We start from the raw sequence: 14,175 nt of genomic DNA on the forward strand, positions 1-14,175 counted from the left end.
GTGTATTTCCGCGATCACGTGACTGTAACGCTGTTACCGATCTACATGAATCTAAGAGTTGCACATTGAAGTGTTGTAACCTGTGATTTTTTGCTAGCTTAAGTGCTTTAGTGTGTTACTGTGCGGTGCTCTGTTTCTGCTGCGACCACGCCAAGCGCACGTTTCAACCACTGCACGCTTCCGCGATCACGTGACTATATCACCGAATATAGCCCCACGTGTTTGTGTGACCGCAAGCCTTATTCACGCTAGTCCCACTTCACACTCCTACACGCTTCTTTGCCTGTGAGCGCCAGACACGCGCGCTCCATTCAAAGGGCTCACCAGCACACGCGCACAGCTGTGCCATCTCACCACGCCCCTAAAGGGGGGCGCGCTCCTCCTCCTCCTTTCTCTTTCTCTCTCTCACACACACACACACACATGCACCCCTCTTATCTCAGGTAACGCGCATACAGATACAGTACTTCCAGATGAACACACCATAAGATTAAGTTTAGATTTGCTGAGTTATTCAAGATAGTGTTGACACTAGAGTTAATATTAATTGTTTAATAAAGCGTTCATAATTAAATTGGTCGTTGTCTGTGATTATTTGTATATGGTTTTACAGCACTGGTGAATTGAGTTGGCTATGGTACGGAGCTCATCCTTCAACTAACTTGAATACAATTGAGACTGTATTGGCTATTCCAAATTGGTTACTGGTCCCTGGTAACAGGGTGGTGCCCCGTAAATTAAGTAATTATTAATTCAATTAATAATTATAAAATCAATAATAGTTAAGTGTTTCACTTATTAAACTATAGACATTTGTCATATACTTATATATATTTAAGCTAATAACCAAGATTTGTGAATCTAAATTATAAACATAATTGGTATCTCAAATCAGTGGCTATAAATCCAATTATTATAATTTGTGCTCCTTGCATATCCCCAACAGTGTTGACACTAGAGTTAATATTAATTGTTTAAAAAAGCGTTTATTATTTAATTGTTCGTTGTTTGTGATTATTTGTATATGGTTTTGCAGCACTGGTGAATTGAGTCGGCTATGGTACGGAGTTCACCCTTCAACTAACTTAAATACAATTGAGACTGTATTGGCTATTCCAAATTGGTTATTGGTCCTGGAAACAGGGTGGTGCCCTGTAAATTAAGTAATTATTAATTCAATTAATAATTATTAAATCAATAATAGTTATGTGTTTCACTTACCAAACTATAGACTTTGTCATATAGTTATATATATTTAAGCTAATAACCAAAATTTGTGAATCTAAATTATAAACATAATTCGTATCTCCACTCAAGAGCTATAAATCCAATTATTATAATTTGTGCTCCTTGCATATCCCCAACATAATTGGTGCAAACCTGTGAGGTTAATCTAACACAGCCCTTTCTGAGACTTGGTGGTGTTGCTAATTCACTTGGCACTACCACCACCCTCGCATTGCCCCAACAATGTGTAGAGGTATATGTATATTTTCCTATTGTTTAGGAAAATGCTAAATATTTATTATCTAGATAAATAAATGACGACTAATTTTGTATCTTGTGATTACATTGTTCTGTGGTGTTTTAATGTTCGTTATGTTTATGTTTTCTTTAATTAGTTCTTACGACATTACATGTTAGTTTGAGGCACCGTATATATATACACCACTCTATTCTCACCCTCCACAGGTGGTCTCATCCACCTTTCAAACTCGGGTCCTCTACCAGAGGCCAGGGAGCTTGAGGGTTCTGCGCAGTATGCTTGCTGTTCCTAGGACTGCACTTTTCTGGACTGAGATTTCGGATGTTTTTCCAGGGATCTGTTGTAGCCACTCCTCCAGTTAGGGGATCACTGCCCCAAGTGCTCCGATCACCACAGGCACCACTGTGGCCTTCACCTTCCAAGCCTTCTCCAGTTCTTCTCTGAGCCCTTGGTATTTCTCTAGTTTCTCATGTTCCTTTTTCCTGATGTTGCCATCACTTGGTATTGCCACATCCACCACTACGGCTTTCCTCTGTTCTTTGTCCACCACCACAATGTCTGGTTGGTTCGCCATTACCATTCTGTCAGTCTGGATCTGGAAGTCCCACAGGATCTTGGCTCGCTCGTTCTCTACCACCTTGGGAGGTGTTTCCCACTTTGATCTTGGGGTTTCCAGTCCATACTGTGTGATGACGGCAGGTTTAGTTCCGGTTGGGGTTTTGTTTTGATGGGGTTAGTTCCGGTTGGGGCAGAGTTTTGATTGTTGGGATTGTTTTCACCTGTTATGAGTGGGTATTTATTCTCTCAGTTTTCCCCTGATCCCTCGTCGGATCGTCGTCGTTAACCACGGGATCACTGACCAGGGCTGCTCAACCGTCGTTTCGGTTCATGAGGTTAGAGATCGACGAGTTGGCCGTGAGTTTTGTTTTTTGATTCATCGTGTGACCGGCGGTCACGGTTGCCAATGCGCTTTTGTCACGGAGACCTTTGTGGATTACTGTTGGTGGGATTCCTTGATTTGATTATTTGTGATCTGGATGCCAAATGCCCAGGACTGTATGAAGAAGATCGCACAGGCGAAAATTTATTTGAGACTGTGTTGCAGCGCTAGCCGGGAGCGTCGCATACTGTGTTTTATCCATAGAGCCAAGTGTGGAATCCGTTCGTCAGCTGTTGTTCTACGAAGGAAAACCTGGACACCAAGTCATCTGTTGTTACCCTGCTGGGTGCTACCCAGCTGCGGCCTCAACCAGAGTCATCTTACAGCTCCATTCACCGGAACGCACACTCCTTCACCATAACCTCCTCCACGGTTTCATTCCGCTCATTCTACGCCGACAAACCTTATTACCGCCACCCGCCTACTAACTTGTGCTTCAGTTTCCGTAAGTGACATTATTGTTTTACTTCATCTGCCTGCAGTCCGATAGTAATTAATCACGTATCCCTTTTTCTCCTTAGCGGAGACGCGGCGGTGTGGACGTTCTCGCGCCGCTCTTTTGATTTCGTAACCCGTGAAATAAATTGTTTAAAGAGAAAACGAGTCGATTCTGCAGTTTATTCTTGGAGTCCTTATTCGAGCGTGACCCGCTCGCTGAGTAAATCGTGACAGAACGATCCGACCACCATGCACTCCACAGAATCGACTCGCGAGACGTGGCGTGCGCGCGTTGAAAGCGTAATAGATGCGCAAGGGAACGCACTAATCCAGATGACTCGTTCATTTGACCAGTTGAACGCGAACGTCTCCCAGTTGTTACTAGCCTCCCAGCCTGCGCCACTAGATCCTGCAGCTATTCCACTTCCGCAATCTCCCCCTCGCATTCAGCGTGTGGGTTCGGAGCCCCGGTTGCCTCCACCAGCACGTTATAGCGGTGAACCGGGCGTCAGCCGATCGTTTATAACTCAGTGTGAGATACAGATCGAGTTACAGCCTTCCGCCTTCCCTACGGAGTTATCTAAAGTAGCGTATGCGTTATCTTTGTTAGGAGGTCGGGCGGCGGTTTGGGGCACGGCAGCCTGGAGGAGACGTGAGCCATATTGTCAGAACTTGAGATTGTTTGGCGAACAATTAACCCGGATTTTTGACCCTGTCAGACCTCAGACGGAATCTCTTTACGGTCTGGCCGGATTAACACAGGGCACTCGTCGGCTGGTGGACTATGTCATCCATTTTAGAACCCTAGCAGCCGACAGTAAGTGGAACGATGCTGCACTCTATGACCAGTTTTACTTGGGATTGAACGAGCGAATTAAAGACTCATTGTCATATAGGACGGAACCAAGAACTCTCGACGAACTGATTGATGCAGCCTCGAAGGCTGAACAGCGGGACCTGGAAAGACAATTGAGTAAGGGGTGGCTAAGGCACCCACAGGCCCGGGCCGTTACTGTCCCAGATCAGTTGCACCAAGTACCGGTTTTAAGTTCACAGGTGGAGCAGACGGCTCCAGAGCCCATGCAGTTGGGACGTCAGAGACTGACCAGTGGTGAGCGAGAACGTCGACGGCTACATCGACTGTGTTTCTACTGTGGAGAACCAGGTCACATCTCACGTGGGTGTCCAGCAAAAGGCGGGGCTCAGTAGCTTCCCCAGAGGTGCTACTGAGCCGGACTTTGGTTAAATCCTCTGCGGCTAGACCAGTTACCAGGGTTATCATTGGATCAGCACCTTATCAAAGGTCAGTGCCTGTATTAATTGACTCTGGAGCGGATGCTAATTTTATTTCAGAGACTCTTACCAGGGAGCTCCACTTGGAGACCGAACCACTGAAAAAACCCCTCCAAGTGAGGTCGTTGAGCCACACTACGCTGCATGTGGTTCGCTGTGTAACTACGCCCGTCTTTGTCTCCTTGGAGAACCACCAGGAACGAGCCACGTTTTATGTCATCGATTCAGCAGATCCTCCTCTGGTCCTGGGAATACCCTGGTTACAACTCCATAACCCTCACATCGACTGGGTTTCTGGGAAGGTATTGGGTTGGAGTGGAGCATGTCATGCTTCCTGTCTACGCTCCGCCCAGAAGCTCTGGAGCTCCGTTGCACCAGAGGAGGTCTATCCTGATCTGTCGAAAGTCCCTGCCATTTATCAGGACTTGAAGGAGGTTTTTAACAAGGTCCGAGCGGTGGGTCTTCCCCCACACCGGCCATATGACTGTGCTATTGAACTGATTCCTGGTGCGTCTCCCCCTCGTGGGCGTCTGTTTTCCCTTTCAGGACCTGAACGGGAGAGTATGGAAGCTTATATCCAGGAATCACTGGCGGCAGGTATCATCAGACCCTCGACTTCTCCGGCCGGGGCAGGGTTTTTTTTTGTGGATAAAAAAGATGGGGGGGTCAGGCCATGCATAGACTACAGAGGATTGAATGAGATAACGATAAAGAATAGGTATCCTCTACCATTGATTGCCTCGGCTTTCGAGCTTTTGAAGGGGGCTAAGATCTTTACTAAACTCGATTTGCGCAATGCTTACCATTTAATCCGGATCAGGGAGGGGGATGAATGGAAGACTGCTTTCAACACTCCAGCTGGACATTTTGAATATCTGGTGATGCCATTCGGGTTGACTAATGCCCCAGCCATATTCCAGAACATGGTAAACGATGTTTTGGGGGACATGCTTAGCAGATTTGTTTTCGTCTATCTGGATGACATATTGATCTTTTCCCAGTCGGAGGCCGAACATATTCAGCATGTCAGGGCCGTACTCCAGAGGTTACTGCAGAACCAACTGTTCATCAAAGCCGAAAAGTGTGAGTTTCACGTGACGACCACTTCCTTTTTAGGTTTTGTGATCGGCCCTGAAAAAATCGCCATGGATCCCAACAAGGTTCAGGTGGTCAAGGAATGGCCGGAACCTGAGAACAGGAAGCAGTTGCAACGCTTTCTGGGGTTTGCGAACTTTTACAGGAGATTCATCAAGAATTACAGTAGCATTGCGACCCCTTTGCATCGACTCACTTCCCCTAAGGTGAGATTCTCCTGGTCGCCTAAAGCGGGGAGAGCTTTTGGCGTACTTAAACAGTTGTTCACCTCGGCACCTGTCCTAACCTTACCTGATCCTGACCTCGCGTTTGTGGTGGAAGTGGATGCTTCGGACACTGGAGTAGGGGCGGTACTCTCCCAACGGGCTTCTCTGGACTCAAAGCTTCACCCCTGTGCCTTTTTCTCAAGGAAGCTCTCGGCCTCAGAGCGAAACTATGATGTGGGGAATCGGGAACTCTTGGCAGTGAAACTGGCGCTTGAAGAATGGCGACACTGGTTGGAAGGGGCTAAGCATCCATTTACAGTATTAACTGATCACAAAAATCTGGAGTATCTGAAATCTGCCAAAAGGCTTAACTCCAGACAGGCCAGATGGGCTATTTTCTTTGAGAGGTTTTGTTTTACGCTCTCTTTCAGACCAGGGAACCAGAATAACAAGGCAGATGCCTTATCTCGTCTCCATGCTCCAACAGACACGACCGAGGGAACAAAGTTCATCTTACCTGGTTCGGTCCGGTTGGGAGCGGCTCGGACGGAGTTGGAGGAGGAGGTCCTTCAGGCCAACCACGGTAACGCAGCACCGGCTTCCTGTCCTGACCGTTGCCTGTTTGTTCCTCTCCAGCTCAGACCCAGAGTCCTTCAGCTCTGCCATGCATCCCGGTTGATGGTGCACCCAGGAACTGCGCGCACTCTTAAGGTGGTCCTCCAACGCTTCTGGTGGCCCTCCATCAGAACCGATGTCAGGCGGTACGTGGCCGCATGTCCTACCTGTGCAAGAGTGAAGTCGGAACATCGGGCCACGGCAGGTCTGTTACATCCCCTACCGGTGCCTCATCGACCCTGGTCCCATCTGTCTATGGATTTTGTCACCGGACTGCCCGAGTCTAAGGGCAACACCGCTGTGCTGACAGTAGTGGATCGTTTTTCCAAGATGGTGCATTTCGTTGCACTGGCAAAGTTACCTTCTGCACCCGAGACTGCTAAACTCATGGTTGATTATGTGTTTAAGCTCCACGGAATTCCAGACGACGTAGTATCGGACAGGGGTCCGCAGTTCACAGCTAAGTTTTGGGCGGAGTTCTGTAAGTTGTTGGGCATCACTGTTAGTCTATCCTCTGGTTTTCATCCACAGTCAAATGGACAGACTGAGAGGCTGAACCAGGAACTTGAGGTGGGACTACGCGCGCTGTGTGCAGACAGCCCTACCACGTGGGCGGATAACCTGTCCTGGGTGGAATACGCCCATAACTCGCTACCCACGACTGCCACGGGTCTTTCCCCTTTCCATGTGGTCTATGGATTTCAACCCCCATTGTTTGAACCGCAACGGATCGAAGCAATGGTCCCTTCGGCTGCGGCGGCGGTACACCGCTGTCACATAGCTTGGCGGAGGGCCAGGCGGGCTCTGATGTCCGCGGTCTCCTCATACGCGCACCAGGCCAATCGTAGGCGTCGGCCGGCTCCTGTATACAGACCTGGGCAGAAGGTGTGGTTGGCTACACGGGACATTCCGCTGAAAGTAGAATGCCCCAAGTTGGCCCCGCGGTTTATCGGACCCTTTCCTATCAGCAAGATTGTGAATGCTGCGCCGGTTAGACTTCGGTTACCTCGATCCCTGAAGGTGCACCCGACGTTTCATGTTTCCCGATTAAAGCCTGTGCATTCTAGTGCTTTGCTGCCCTCCTCCGGGCCCCCACCGCCCGCCCGATTCATCGCCGGTGGCCCGGCGTATACGGTCCGCCGCATTCTTCGTTCCCGTCGGAGGGGTAGGGGGTTGCACTACTTAGTGGACTGGGAGGGTTACGGGCCTGAGGACCGTTCTTGGATTCCCCGGCGTTTTGTTTTGGACCGGGCTCTTTTGCGGGATTTTCATGCAGCTCACCCTGAGCAGCCAGGGGGGCCAGTGGGGGCTGGCCGTTGAGGGGGGGGTACTGTGATGACGGCAGGTTTAGTTCCGGTTGGGGTTTTGTTTTGATGGGGTTAGTTCCGGTTGGGGCAGAGTTTTGATTGTTGGGATTGTTTTCACCTGTTATGAGTGGGTATTTATTCTCTCAGTTTTCCCCTGATCCCTCGTCGGATCGTCGTCGTTAACCACGGGATCACTGACCAGGGCTGCTCAACCGTCGTTTCGGTTCATGAGGTTAGAGATCGACGAGTTGGCCGTGAGTTTTGTTTTTTGATTCATCGTGTGACCAGCGGTCACGGTTGCCAATGCGCTTTTGTCACGGAGACCTTTGTGGATTACTGTTGGTGGGATTCCTTGATTTGATTATTTGTGATCTGGATGCCAAATGCCCAGGACTGTATGAAGAAGATCGCACAGGCGAAAATTTATTTGAGACTGTGTTGCAGCGCTAGCCGGGAGCGTCGCATACTGTGTTTTATCCATAGAGCCAAGTGTGGAATCCGTTCGTCAGCTGTTGTTCTACGAAGGAAAACCTGGACACCAAGTCATCTGTTGTTACCCTGCTGGGTGCTACCCAGCTGCGGCCTCAACCAGAGTCATCTTACAGCTCCATTCACCGGAACGCACACTCCTTCACCATAACCTCCTCCACGGTTTTATTCCGCTCATTCTACGCCGACAAACCTTATTACCGCCACCCGCCTACTAACTTGTGCTTCAGTTTCCGTAAGTGACATTATTGTTTTACTTCATCTGCCTGCAGTCCGATAGTAATTAATCAAGTATCCCTTTTTCTCCTTAGCGGAGACGCGGCGGTGTGGACGTTCTCGCGCCGCTCTTTTGATTTCGTAACCCGTGAAATAAATTGTTTAAAGAGAAAACGAGTCGATTCTGCAGTTTATTCTTGGAGTCCTTATTCGAGCGTGACCCGCTCGCTGAGTAAATCGTGACAAGATGTTCCTGTATACTATGCCAGCCACTTGGTTATGGCGTTCCATGTATGCTTTCCCTGCCAGCATCTTACACCCTGCAGTTACTGTATGTGCTGGATCGTCTCAGGGGCCTCTTTGCACAGTCTACACCTTGGGTCTTGTCTGGTGTGGTAGATCTGGGCTTCTATGGCTCTGGTGCTCAGGGCCTGCTCCTGTGCAGCCAGGATGAGTGCCTCTGTGCTGTCCTTCAGCCCGGCCCTTTCATGCCATTGGTAGGATTTTGTTGAGATCAGCCACTTCAGTTATGTTCCGGTGGTACATCCCGTGTAAGGGCTTGTCCTCCCATGATGGTCTCTCTTCCAGCATCTCATCCTCTGTTCTCCACTGCCTGAGACATTTACTCAGCACGTCATCTGTCGGGGCCTTATCCTTGATATAAGTTTGAGAAGGTCTGTTCTTGAAAGAACATCTGCAGCTAGTGTCAAGCTGACCATGGTTGATAGCCAAAGAAGTTCGGGGGAGTTCCAGAGTGTTCTGGGAACACTCGGAGAACACGGTCCATTGCCAATCCTAGCCACGTAGACTGGTTTCTCTAAACGTCTAGACTTCACGCCTTATTTGGACATGACATGAGAGCTGATTAAAACAGGTCCAGTTTTTTGAGAGTGCATTTCTACTATTGTTTTATAACATAAAACATTAACATAAAATAATAAACATATCACATTGATAAATTTACACATTATTGGCCGTGACCACGAGGTAAATTCTCAGACTAAGAGCACCACCTCAGCATCCAGACGGGCCGGGAAGGTCAGGGTGAGCCCGGTGGAACTCCGTGATGAGGCTTGCATCCAGAATGTCCCTGGCCGGAACCCAGGTACGTTCCTCTGGACCGTATCCCTCCCAGTCGACGAGGTACTGGTGGCCCCGACCCCGTCGTCGACAAGCCAGTAGGGCTCTGACTGTGTAAGCCGGCTCCCCGTCGATGACCCGGGGAAGAGGCTGCGGAGGTGTTGGAGGAACTAGTGGACAGACACAGGATTAACAATCTTCGAGACTGTAAATGGCCCAACGAATCTTTGTGCCAGCTTATGTGACTCCGTCCTCAGCCCAAGGTCCTTGGTGGACAGCCACACCCGATCGCCTACCGCATACTTTGGCTCGAGGGATCGCTTACGGTCTGCTGCCCCCTTGTACCTGGCCTGAGCCCGCAGCATAGCCTGCCGAGCACCAACCCAGGTCCGCCTACAGCGACGGAGGAAAGTGTGGACTGATGGAACCTGTACCTCCTGTTCCAGGAAATAGTGGTGGCTGGAATCCATAGGCACACTGGAAGGGCGTCAGTCCGGTGGTAGTGCATGGCAGGGTGTTGTGTGCGTACTCTACCCATATCAGCTGTTGGGACCACGAGGTGGGGTTTCTGGACGAGAGCAGCCGGAGGCCCGTCTCTAGCTGCTGATTGACCGTCTCTGTCTGGCCATTGGTTTCCGGATGGTAACCTGACGAGAGACTCACAGTAGCCCCCAGCAAGGCACAGAATTCCCGACAGAAAGGAGAGACAAACTGGGGTCCGCGGTCAGACACCACGTCTAGCGGAAGCCCATGGAGCCTAAAAACGTGGTCCAATACGGCCTGGGCCGTCTGCTTGGCGCTGGGAAGTTTGGGCATGGGTACAAAATGTGCTAACCGCGAGAACCGATCAACCACTGTCATAACTACTGTGTGTCCCCTGGAAGGCAGTAGGCCAGTAACGAAGTCCAGGGCTATGTGTGACCAGGGCCGCAGGGGAACTGCAAGTAGGTGAAGCAGGCCCGCTGGAGGCTAATGAGATGACTTGTGGACGGCACACAGGGGACAGTAGCTTCCGATAACACCTCAAATGCCGATGCCAACAAGGGGAACGGGTAGGAGTCTCGGACCGTAACCGCATTCAGCCCCAGATAATCAATGCAGGGCCGAAGCGAGCCGTCTTTCTTCCCCACGAAAAAAAACCCAGCTCCTGCCGGGGAGGACGAGGGACGGATCAGACCAGCGGCCAGGGAACTCTCCAGGTATTCTTTCATTGCTGCCCTCTCCTTCGGCGAAAGTTGAAACAGCCGGCCCTTAGGGGGCGCAGCACCCGGCTTCAGATTGATGCCACAGTCACGGGACCGGTGAGGTGGAAGTGACATGGCACGTTGTTTATTGAACACAGCACGCAGGTCCCGATCAGGCACCTCTTCTATATCCGCCGGGTCTGTGCAATCTCCCCCCTTTGTCAGGAGATGGCGCCAGATCCAACTTTTTGTCCGACTTAAAACAACTCGTGGTACATCCTCCACCCCATTCCTTGATCGCTCCGCTTCGCCAGTTTATCCGTGCGTTGCGTTCCCCTGTGCGGCGTGCTTCTCGATCGGGCTCCTTCCGCTTCCCAGTTCCGCGACTCCGCCAGCTGCTCCTGTTCGTTGCTCCACAGTCGCCGGTCGATGCGGATGGCCAGCTCTATTAGCGCGTCCAACTCCCTCGGAAGCTCTCTTGCCGCTAAGCAGTCCTTCACCCGACGGGGAAGACCTCGGATGAAAACATCCCCCAGCGTGGAGGCAGGCTGGGACGCCGCTAACGTGCGGAACTCTATGGCATACTTCTCTCTGAGTCTCTGAGCCGCCTCTCGCCCGAGGTTTACCTCCTGGAAAATCTGCTTGAGCGCCGTGGAGAAGCTGTCGAACGTACTCAAACACACGGCCTTGTTCTGCCACTCAGCTGCCGCCCAGACCTCGGCAGCTCCCGAGAGGTGGGAAATCGCGTACGCCACCTTGGATCACTCCGTCGGGAACCGTAGTGCGTGCAGTTCAAAATTAATCTCACACTGGGTGATGAACGTCCTGCAGTCACCTGATTCTCCGGAGAAGCGTTGCCGTCTCCCAAGCTGACGTCCGGCGCGGGGGGGTGGCTGATGACGATTGTTGGAGCAGACGCTACCGGCTCCGGCGCCGCTTCTGGTGGAATCAAGGTCGCGTGGATCTCCGCCAAACTCTTGACCAGCTAAGTGACCAGCTCTCTTGCCGCGCAGCACAGCGGTTCAAATTTTGGAGAGCGGCGTCGGCCTTTCTCTCCAGCTCCTTGAGCCGTTGCTCCTGAGCCTGGAGCGCGGAGCTCACAGAATCGGTGCCGGCTGGGTCCATCTCTGGCCAGATTGTTCTGTCAGGCGGGCGGATGAATCGGACCCACATACACGGCACAGGAGACTAAGAGGTGGAATCGATCCGTTTTAATAGACTTACAGGTTTCCAGGAAAACAGGATTCACAGGAAAACAATCAAGATGGTAAAGCAGGAGCAGGCAGGATCAGTGGTCACGAAACAGACAAGGTCAGAACGGCGACGGTACCAAAGGGCTAAGCGAAGACAAGGTCCACAAACAGGCAAGGTCTGGCAACAAGGTCTATACACAATGATCGCTGGAAAGAGGACATACATCACTACAATCTGGCGGAGGTCTGAGGTGAGTACTGGTGGTTAAATACCTGAACTGATTGTCTATTGCCGACAGGTGATGTGAAAATCGACCGGAAGTAAAGCTAGCACATGACATAGAAGATCAACAAAATCTGGAAGTAGTGCTATATAAAACAGGAAATGACGATTAGCAAATGTCCACACTGAAGTTGTGACAGAGCGTGAGGATCACCTGTAGGACCTGAAAGAAGAGCTTATGTGTTCTATTTACTACAGAATCTTTAACTTTGCTTTGTCATCTTAATGTTGAAGTTAAGTTTATGTCTATTTAATGTAATGCAGTATGATGTGTTAAAGAGGACCTTTCCTGGCCTCTCACTTTCAAGGTTGATGGGCATTAAAATGCCCATGAGGAGGATTTGTAGTATATTTTATATCATCAGGTATCATATCATATATTATTATATAGGTAGTCAAAAATCTGTTCTGGTCATGTTAAGGTGCAGTGACTGTTCTATAATCCTTGTATTTTGGCAGAGTTGCTGTCTAAGGAATGTCTGGGAAACACTCCAGGAAACACACATTTATTTTTGAGTAAACACTTATTGTTGGCCAGTGGTGTCAGGCCAGAAGTTAGAACGAAACCAGATGTCTAGCTGGGGAGGATCAGGGTCTATAAGTTTGTGCCTCAGCCTCAGAGGGGCAGAGCCCCACGGACCGATGGACGACTTGCTCTCATGGACGTTGGGGTTCTCAGGCTTCACGCTCCTGCAGGAGACCTGGCGACTTCTCACCGCTGCTCTGTCCTTTCTTCTTTGCCGATAATATTATGTCACTACTTGTAATAAATTTAAGATGTATCTGTTTAAACGTTAATGTAGCGGTGGTTTGAGTTTTTCCATTTCAATCTGGCAGCTGTTAATTTACTACAGAAGCTATAAATCCAATTATTATAATTTCTGCTCCTTGCATATCCCCAACATAATTGGTGCAAACCTGTGAGGTTATTCAAACTCAGCCCTTTCTGAGACTAGGTGGTAATGCTAATTCACTTGGCACTACCACAACCCTCACATTGCCCCAACATCTGCGACATGCGTCATACAACGGCGGTTACAAATTTCTGCTGACTGTCACAGTTTCTGGTCCTGCTCCAGTTTTCACTTTGAAGTCCTTCCTGCCTTTCATGTTTTGGCTCTAGTCTCTGGTTTTATTTTGAAGGACTTCCTGCCACACTCAAACCAAACCACAGCAGTGTTTCATGTCACCTCCGGTCCTCGTTACTCACACCTGACAATAATCAGTAATCAGCATCAGTATTTTGTCTCCACCTCACACACCAGCCAGTTGCCAGATTGTTGAGTTCCAATACCACTTTCCAACGTTGATGCATGATGCTGTCCGTACCTTGTTAGGGAAATTGTTAGTTCCCTTTGTAAATCTTAAATAAAGCAGACACAATTGAGACCTTCTTCAGGATTTTACTTGCAAGGAGTGAGCAGTTTACAGCAAAGGCAACTTCCTCTCACTGAAGAGAAGACAAGGATTCAGCTCATAATAATGCATTCTGGGAGGTGCATAGTCACACAGAACGTGGGAAATATTTCCTGCACAAAGCAAGCATTGGGCTCATCAGATAAGGATGCTACTACCGGTACTCCCTATTTCTTGCAGAGCAGAAAGGAGGAAACTTCAAGGCTATAGCACAGCTAACAAGGCTTCACCAAAATATGTTTCAATGATTAAATGCAGTATTTTTCCAACATTTCCCTCCTGTTTAACATTGAAACATTCATTAAAAAATCATGCATACATCAGAACAGCACAACGTCTTTTGATTTTCAGTGCAGTCATCATAAAACATGGAATAAATGTTACAACATTGTAGGCAGGGTCTAAAGCACAGAAGCACAATATTTAAAGCTTAGTGTCCATTTCCGTCGACATCGTGGAGATCCTCTTCACAGTTATCGAGCTTTAAAGGTGTGTATAGTGTATTTGTCGAGAGTGCATGACTGCGCACACCCTGAGAAGGCCTTGATTCACCAGCCTGATGATCATGGCCCTCAAACAGGGAATTACGCACAACACAATCAGCATCAGAACCAAAAGAATCAGTAGAAACGGTCCAAAAATCTTCATCAGAATGTCAGTCCATGTGCCAGACCTAAACCAATCAAACCAGGATTTGTCCTTCATTACGTCAGCCACCTGCACATTGGATATGTGCTGTAGGTCAGTGAGAGAAGGTACCGCTGGTTTCTTCACTGCCGTTGAGACGACCAGTGCTCTAAATGCTACTGACCCCCTTTGTAGGCAGACTTTTCCCCTCCCTCAGTTGGGTTTTTTCTCACGGACAATACTACTCGGTTGCCTGTACCTGTTGTCTTTGGAAGTGTGTGTTGTGTATCCACCCAGAGACGCCTTT

Source organism: Betta splendens, chromosome 9 (assembly GCF_900634795.4).
Source record: "Betta splendens chromosome 9, fBetSpl5.4, whole genome shotgun sequence".
NCBI classification, from domain to species: domain Eukaryota; kingdom Metazoa; phylum Chordata; class Actinopteri; order Anabantiformes; family Osphronemidae; genus Betta; species Betta splendens.